The sequence below is a fragment of the Bufo gargarizans genome, chromosome 5, assembly GCF_014858855.1.
Source record: "Bufo gargarizans isolate SCDJY-AF-19 chromosome 5, ASM1485885v1, whole genome shotgun sequence".
Lineage (NCBI taxonomy): Eukaryota > Metazoa > Chordata > Amphibia > Anura > Bufonidae > Bufo > Bufo gargarizans.
In genome coordinates, this window is record NC_058084.1 from 359,621,722 (window position 1) to 359,629,285 (window position 7,564).

A 7,564-nucleotide genomic window follows, 5' to 3' on the forward strand; every position below is an offset into this window, starting at 1 on the left:
CAAAATACGCAATTTTTCTGGCCTTGCACCATCAGCACGTGTGAAATTTAAGGGTTATATACTGCTGTCATATTCATATCCATTTTGGGCACAAATCTTTAATTGCGGCCTAGTCTGGATAAGGGCGTGTGAGATACACCCTTTATATACTGGGGTTATATTCTTCTATTAATAAAACACAATTTTGGGGGCAAAATACACAATTTTTCTGGCCTTGCATAATCAAGACGTTTGAAATTCCAGGGTTATATACTGCTGTCATATTCAGTTATTAAACAAACACCCGTTTGCAGGCGCGGGATCTGGCTGAGGAGAGGCGGTGATGAACTGAGGTAGGCGGATCTAATGAAAAGGAGGGCGGCGATTTCGATTCAGAAGGCGGCGCTGGGCACAGAAAGGAGATGGCTGCAGCCGGGCACATTGCACTGTGAAACGTCCCCTTGGACACAATTGTGACGTGAGTGACAGGTTATATAAACCTGTTTTACATGATTATAGAGCCACAGGCGCATTTGATAAGGTCAATTTAGGATTCTGTGTATTAGTACGGACCTTGCCATATGTTTAGGTTATAGGCCTAATTTCTGATGACAGAATCCCTTTAAGTGCTAAGCATGAGCTGCAGTGGAGTAGACACCTCAAAAACCAAGAAAGGTCTTCCTCTTCTGCTGCAGTCTCGGCCTCTTCATCCACCTCTGGAGTGACAGTGCCACCTGCCACCCCGCAAACAGAAGATCTGCCAGCAACACCACCACCTGGGTCACCAAGCATCTCCACAATGTCCCACAGAAGCGTTCAGCTCTCCATCTTCCAAACACTGGAGCGGAAGAGGAAGTACCCCCCCTTCTCACACACGATCCCTGGCCCTGAATGCCAGCATTTCAAAATTGCTGGCCTTTGAAATGCTGTCATTCCGTCTGGTGGAGACGTAGAGTTTTAAAGGCCTTATGGCGGTGGCTGTCCCACAGTATGTCGTGCCCAGCCGCCAGTACTTTTCCAGGCAAGCTATCCTTTCCCTGCACAACCAAGTGGGGGACAAAATCAGGTGTGCACTGCGCAACGCCATCTGTGGCAAGGTGCCCCTCACTACGTATACATGGACCAGTAAGCACGGTCAGGAACGTTATATCTCCATAACAGCACATTGGGTAAATGCAGTGGCAGCTGGGCCTGAGGCGGATAGCAGTTTTCCGCATGTCCTTCCACCACTGAGGATTGTAGGGCCCATCAGTTTGCCTCCTGTTGCTTCCTGCTCCTACTCCGCTTCCTTATCCTCTACCGCCTCCTCATCCAGTTAGCGTAACACCTTCACCACCAACTTCTTCAGAACAGCCAGGGGTAAACGACAGCAAGCAGTTTTAAAACTTATCTGTTTGGAGGACAAACCCCACACCACGCAGGAACTGAGGTCTTAAACAACAGACCAATGAGTGGTTGGTGCAAGTGAGCCTCAAGCCGGCCTGGTGGTGTGCAATAATGGGCAAAATCTCGTAGCAGCTCTGGGACTAGCCAGTTTGATGCACATCCCTTGCCTTGCGCATGTGCTGAATTTGGTGGTGCAGAGAATCCTTAAAAATTACCCCGATATGTCAGAGCTGCTACATAAAGTGCGGGCCGTCTGTGCACGCTTTTGGCATTCTCACCCTGCTGCTGCTCGCCTGTCAGCGCTGCAGTGTAACTTTGGCCTTCCCGCTCACCTCCTCATATGCAACGAGTCCACAAGTTGGAACACCACCTTGCACATGCTGGCCAGACTGTGCGAGCAGCAGCAGGCGATAGTGGAGCTTCAGCTGCAGCATGCACGGGTGAGTCACTCTGCGGAACAGCACCACTTCACCACCAATGACTGGGCCTCCATGCGAGACCTGTGTTCCCTGTTGCACTGTTTCGAGTACTCCACCAACATGGCCAGTGCCGATAACGCCGTTCTCAGCGTTACAATCACACTTCTACGCCTCTTTGAAAAAACGCTGCTAGCGATGATGGACGAGGATGTGGCACAGGAGGAGGAAGAGGGATCATTTTGTGGGGTTTCCGTCCAGTAATTCACAAGTGACTCCGAGGGTGGGTTCCTGCACCCACAAACGCCAGGTACACAATTGTCCAACCAGGGCACAATTTTGGAGGATTACGAGGTGGAGGATGAGGAGGAAGAGATGGAGGAGGAGGAGGAACCTTGTTCTTCACAGCAGGGTGGCACCCAGTCCAGCTCATGGCCATCACTGGTGCGTGGCTGGGGGGATACAGAGGACACAGACGATACACCTCCCACAGAGGACTGCTTTTCGTTGCCTCTGGGCAGCCTGGCACACATGAGCGATTACATGCTGCAGTGTCCCCGCAACAACCGCCGAGTTGCCCATATTCTACCTTGTGCTGATTACTGGGTATCCCCGCTGCTGTATCCCTATTACAAGGACAACATACCATCCTTAATTCCATCACTGGAGCGTGATCGTAAGATGCGCGAGTACAAGAGCACGCTGGTAGTCGCGCTGCTGGTGGCATTCTCACCTGAGAGCAGGGGCACAGTGGAAGCATAAGGCGAAGGGAGAGGACGAGGAAGAAGTCACCGACGCAGCTGGGGCACCGCCAGCACCTCAGAAGGCAGGGTTAGCATGGTCGAAATGTGGAAAAGCTTTGTCAGCATGCCACAGCAAACAGCACCACCAGCGAATATGGAACATCTTAGCAGGAGGCAGCATTTCAGCAACATGGTGGAGCCGTATGTGTGCACACGCCTACACGTACTGAATGACGAGTCTGCCCCCTTCAACTTCTGGGTCTTCAAATTAGGCACATGGCCTGAACTTGCCCTTTACGCCTTGGAGGTGCTGGCTTACCCTGCAGCCAGTGTATTATCTAAACGTGTGTTTAGCACAGCAGGGGAGCGCTATCACAGACAAGCGCAGCCGCCTGTCCACAGCCAATGTGGACAAGCTCAAGTTCATTAAAATTAACCAGGCATGGATCCTACAGGACTTGGTTCTCAGATAACTGTGATCAACATGGTAGGCTCAGAAAAAAACACCGAAAGTTGATAGTGAAGATATCCAAATGGATGGTGGACGTCACGGGACACCTCTGTATAGGTAACAGGAACATAAATTTCAAAAAATCGTCTATTACATTGTCAGGTGACATTTTACCAATTTTTCCGGATAAAAACCCCTGCTTTGCATAGGTGACAGGGAATTTAATTTCTGAAATTCTCCTTTAATTGATGCGCGCCACCTCCTTTCATTCAATGCTTAATCTTTAACAAGTTGTCCCATTTGCGCTTCAATAGTTTGTCCCACATTACCGCTCTATCATATTTAATTTGAAAAAATTAATGTCCCTTGGATGTGCTCTCTCTTTCTCATGCTCCCTCTCCAGCGTGGAACCCTAATTCGCCGATAACCGAGATCAACATGGTAGACTCAGAAAAGAACATCGAAAGTTGATACAGAAGATATCCAAATGGGTGGTGTACGTCACAGGGACGTGCGATCAGGCAGAAGTTATATAGAGTCAACAAAGCGGCAGCAGGGCCTCTCCTGTCTAACGTTTCCTAATACAAAATACTGCAGTGATATTCCATGTAATTTTAATTAATCATTCAAATACCAGGGCATCTTAAGAGTTCTATATTGTTATTTATCGTCACTACCTCCCGGAGTCGGGAGTGGGTAATGGCCGCGCGCCCCCTCCTTTCCTTCACTTCTTCAGTTTTAATAGCGTCTCCCACATTTCCACTCAATCACAATTAAATTTCATCCATTGATCTCCCTTGGATGTGCTATCCCTTTCTCACGCTCCCTCTTCAGGGTGGAACCCTGATTCGCCGCTAACCGCGATCAACATGGTAGGCGCAGAAAAGAACATCGAAAGTTGATACAGATACCCAATTGGATCGTGAACATCGCGGGGACGTGCAACATGGTGGGGCAGTATGTTTGCAAACGGCTACACCAACTGACTGATGGGTCTGCCCCCTGCAACTTCTGGGTCTCCAAATTGGGCACATGGCCTGAGCTTGCCCTTTACGCATTGGAGGTGCTGGCCTGCCCTGCAGCCAGTGTATTGTCTGAACGTGTGTTTAGCACGACTGGAGGGGGTTATCACAGGTTATATTTCCCAATGTTTTGGAGTGTACACGAATAAAACAAAATAATTTTTTTTTTTAACCAAAAAGCAGTGTAGGCTACCTCCTCCTCCACCTCCGCCGCTTCCACCTACACTGCCACATCCACTGCCTCCTCAACCTCCTACTATATATGGACCTCGTCCTCCAAGATCAAGATTATAATTTTTTATTTTTACATATTTTATGTTATTTAAAGTCATTTCCCTATCTATATTTGTTTGCAGAGCACTTGCCTAGCTCGTAACCACATTTTGCTGGCAGAGCCCTCTAGCCCTTTCCATTACATTTTTAAAGCCAGTTTAGTGCTCAAAAGTTTGGGTCCCCATTAACTTCAATGGGATTCGGGGTCTAGTTCGGGTCCTTTTTTGTAAAGTTTCGCCGAACCCGAACATCCAGGTGTCCGCTCAACTCTAATTATTGGTATATAACACCCCTGCGTCAATCAGTTTTTTTGAGGGGCAACTGGTATTTCACACCAGTAGAAATTATTTGTTCCAATGGGGTTTGTCACTCTGTGTAGCTGAGGTAACGCAGCAAAACTGCAAACAAATGCTACACAACCTAAATGCAGTATAAAGAAATCAAATTATTGATATCTAACACCCTGCTTCAATCAGTTTTTTGGGGGGCAACTGGTATATCACACCAGTAGAAATAATTTGTTCCAATGGCGTTTGTCACTATCTGTAGCTGAGGTAACGCAGCTAAACCGCAAACAAATGCTGCACTACCTAAATGCACTATATAGAAAATATATTATTGGTATAAAATACCCCTGCTTCAATGAGTTTTTTTAGGGGACAACTTGTATATCACACCAGTAGAAATTATTTGTTCCAATACCGTTTGTCACTCTGTGTAGCTGAGGTAACTCACCAAAACCACAAACAAATGCTGCACTACCCAAATGCACTATATAGATAGTATATTATTGGTATATCACACCCCCGCTTCAATCAGTTTTTTTGGGGGGGGCAACTGGTATATCAGTAGAAATTATTTGCGTTTGCCACTCTGTGTAGCTGCAGTATCGCAGCAGAACCGCACAGAGCTTCTGCACAATACAAATGCACTATAATAAACTTTTTATGTTAAAAAGTACAGTACAGACCAAAAGTTTGGACACACCTTCTCATTCAAAAGAGTTTGGTTTTCACTTCACAGGTGTGCCCTGTCAGGTTTAATAAGTGGGATTTCTTGCCTTATAAATGGGGTTGGGACCATCAGTTGCGTTGTGGAGAAGTCAGGCGGATACACAGCTGATAGTCCTACTGAATAGACTGTTAGAATTTGTATTATGGCAAGAAAAAAGCAGCTAAGTAAAGAAAAACAAGTGGCCATCATTACTTTAGGAAATGAAGGTCAGTCAGTCCGAAAAATTGGGAAAACTTTGAAAGTGTCCCCAAGTGCAGTCACAAAAACCATCAAGCGCTACAAAGAAACTGTCTCACATGCGGACCGCCCCAGGAAAGAAAGACCAAGAGTCACCTCTACTGCAGAGGATAAGTTCATCCGAGTCACCAGCCTCAGAAATCGCAGGTTAACATCAGCTCAGATTAGAGACCAGGTCAATGCCACACAGAGTTCTAGCAGCAGACACATCTCTAGAACAACTTTGAAGAAGAGACTGTGTGAATCAGGCCTTCATGGTAAAATATCTGCTAGGAAACCACTGCTAAGGACAGGCAACAAGCAGAAGAGACTTGTTTGGGCTAAAGAACACAAGGAATGGACATTAGACCAGTGGAAATCTGTGCTTTGATCTGATAAGTCCAAATTTGAGATCTTTGGTTCCAACCACCGTGTCTTTGTGCAACGCAGAAAAGGTGAACGGATAGACTCTACATGCCTGGTTCCCACCGTGAAGCATGGAGGAGGAGGTGTGATGGTGTGGGGGTGCTTTGCTGGTGACATTGTTGGGGATTTATTCAAAATTGAAGGCATACTGAACCAGCATGGCTACCACAGCATCTTGCTGTGGCATGCTATTTCGTCCGGTTTGCGTTTAGTTGGACCATCATTTATTTTTCAACAGGACAATGACCCCAAACACACCTCCAGGCTGTGTAAGGGCTATTTGACCATGAAGGAAAGTGATGGAGTGCTGTGCCAGATGACCTGGCCTCCACAGTCACCGGACCTGAACCCAATCGAGATGGTTTGGGGTGAGCTGGACCGCAGAGTGAAGGCAAAAGGGCCAACAAGTGCTAAGCATCTCTGGGAACTCCTTCAAGACTGTTGGAAGACCATTTCAGGTGACTACCTCTTGAAGCTCATCAAGAGAATGCCAAGAGTGTGCAAAGCAGTAATCAAAGCAAAAGGTGGCTACTTTGAAGAACCTAGAATATGACATATGTTCAGTTGTTTCACACTTTTTTGTTATGTATATAATTCCACATGTGTTAATTCATAGTTTTGATGCCTTCAGTGTGAATCTACAATTTTCCTAGTCATGAAACTAAAGAAAATTCTTTGAATGAGAAGGTGTGTCCAAACTTTTGGTCTGTACTGTATATTATAAGTATATTACACCCCTCAGTAAGTCACACCTATCGATAGTACACCTATACCAGTCCTTAAAAGTACTTTTGTTGCCCTATTACCTTGTGTTTGGTGTCCCTAACAGCCTGTCCCTGCTCTACACAGCAACCTCTCCCTACACTGACAAAAGACAGAATATAAATTGGCGGCCAGATCAGGTTTATTTATAAGGCAGGGGGTATGTCCATGTGCTAAAACGTCTCAATTGGCTGTCCTGTACCACCTGATGGATCATGTGTCATGGGTAAAAGTTCTTCACAATGTAAAAGAATATGGCGCTGGCGGACATCAACCGCCAGAAGAACCGCAAGGACATCTCTAACAATCAGGCAGAAGCCCCAGAACCAGAGTGTTCCCCGTGGGAAGAAAGGGTGCCCCCTACTTGCGCTGCACTGGGCTAGAGAGCCATGTTGAGAGGATAGCCACTGTTATAGACTGTATAATAACAGGATCCACTACCATGCCCACCCTCCACTCCACTTTTTTAAGAACTAATTGCGTTGGCTCACAGTAAAACATTCACACTCACAATAATATGTGATATACTGTATATCTACAGTAATATCTGCTCACGATAGTATACATAAAACCTGCTCACACAAACAATACTCCTCTTTCTATATCTAAAGGCCTCTTTTCATAGGCCAATGATCAGAGCAATTATTGTAAAGGAATATGACTAGGAACGTTCCATCCCGATAATCGCCCATGGTAAAAGTGCCGATCATGCCATGAATGAGTAGATGCTCGTTCATCAGGTGAAAACTTTACTGGTGCAATATGTCCACAAAAAATATGTATTTTAATCAGGGGCCATTTTTATACGTCTTAAAGGGAAACTGTCAAAAATGTGGCCTGCTGGAGCCTAAAACTTTATTTTAGGCCACTGGAGTA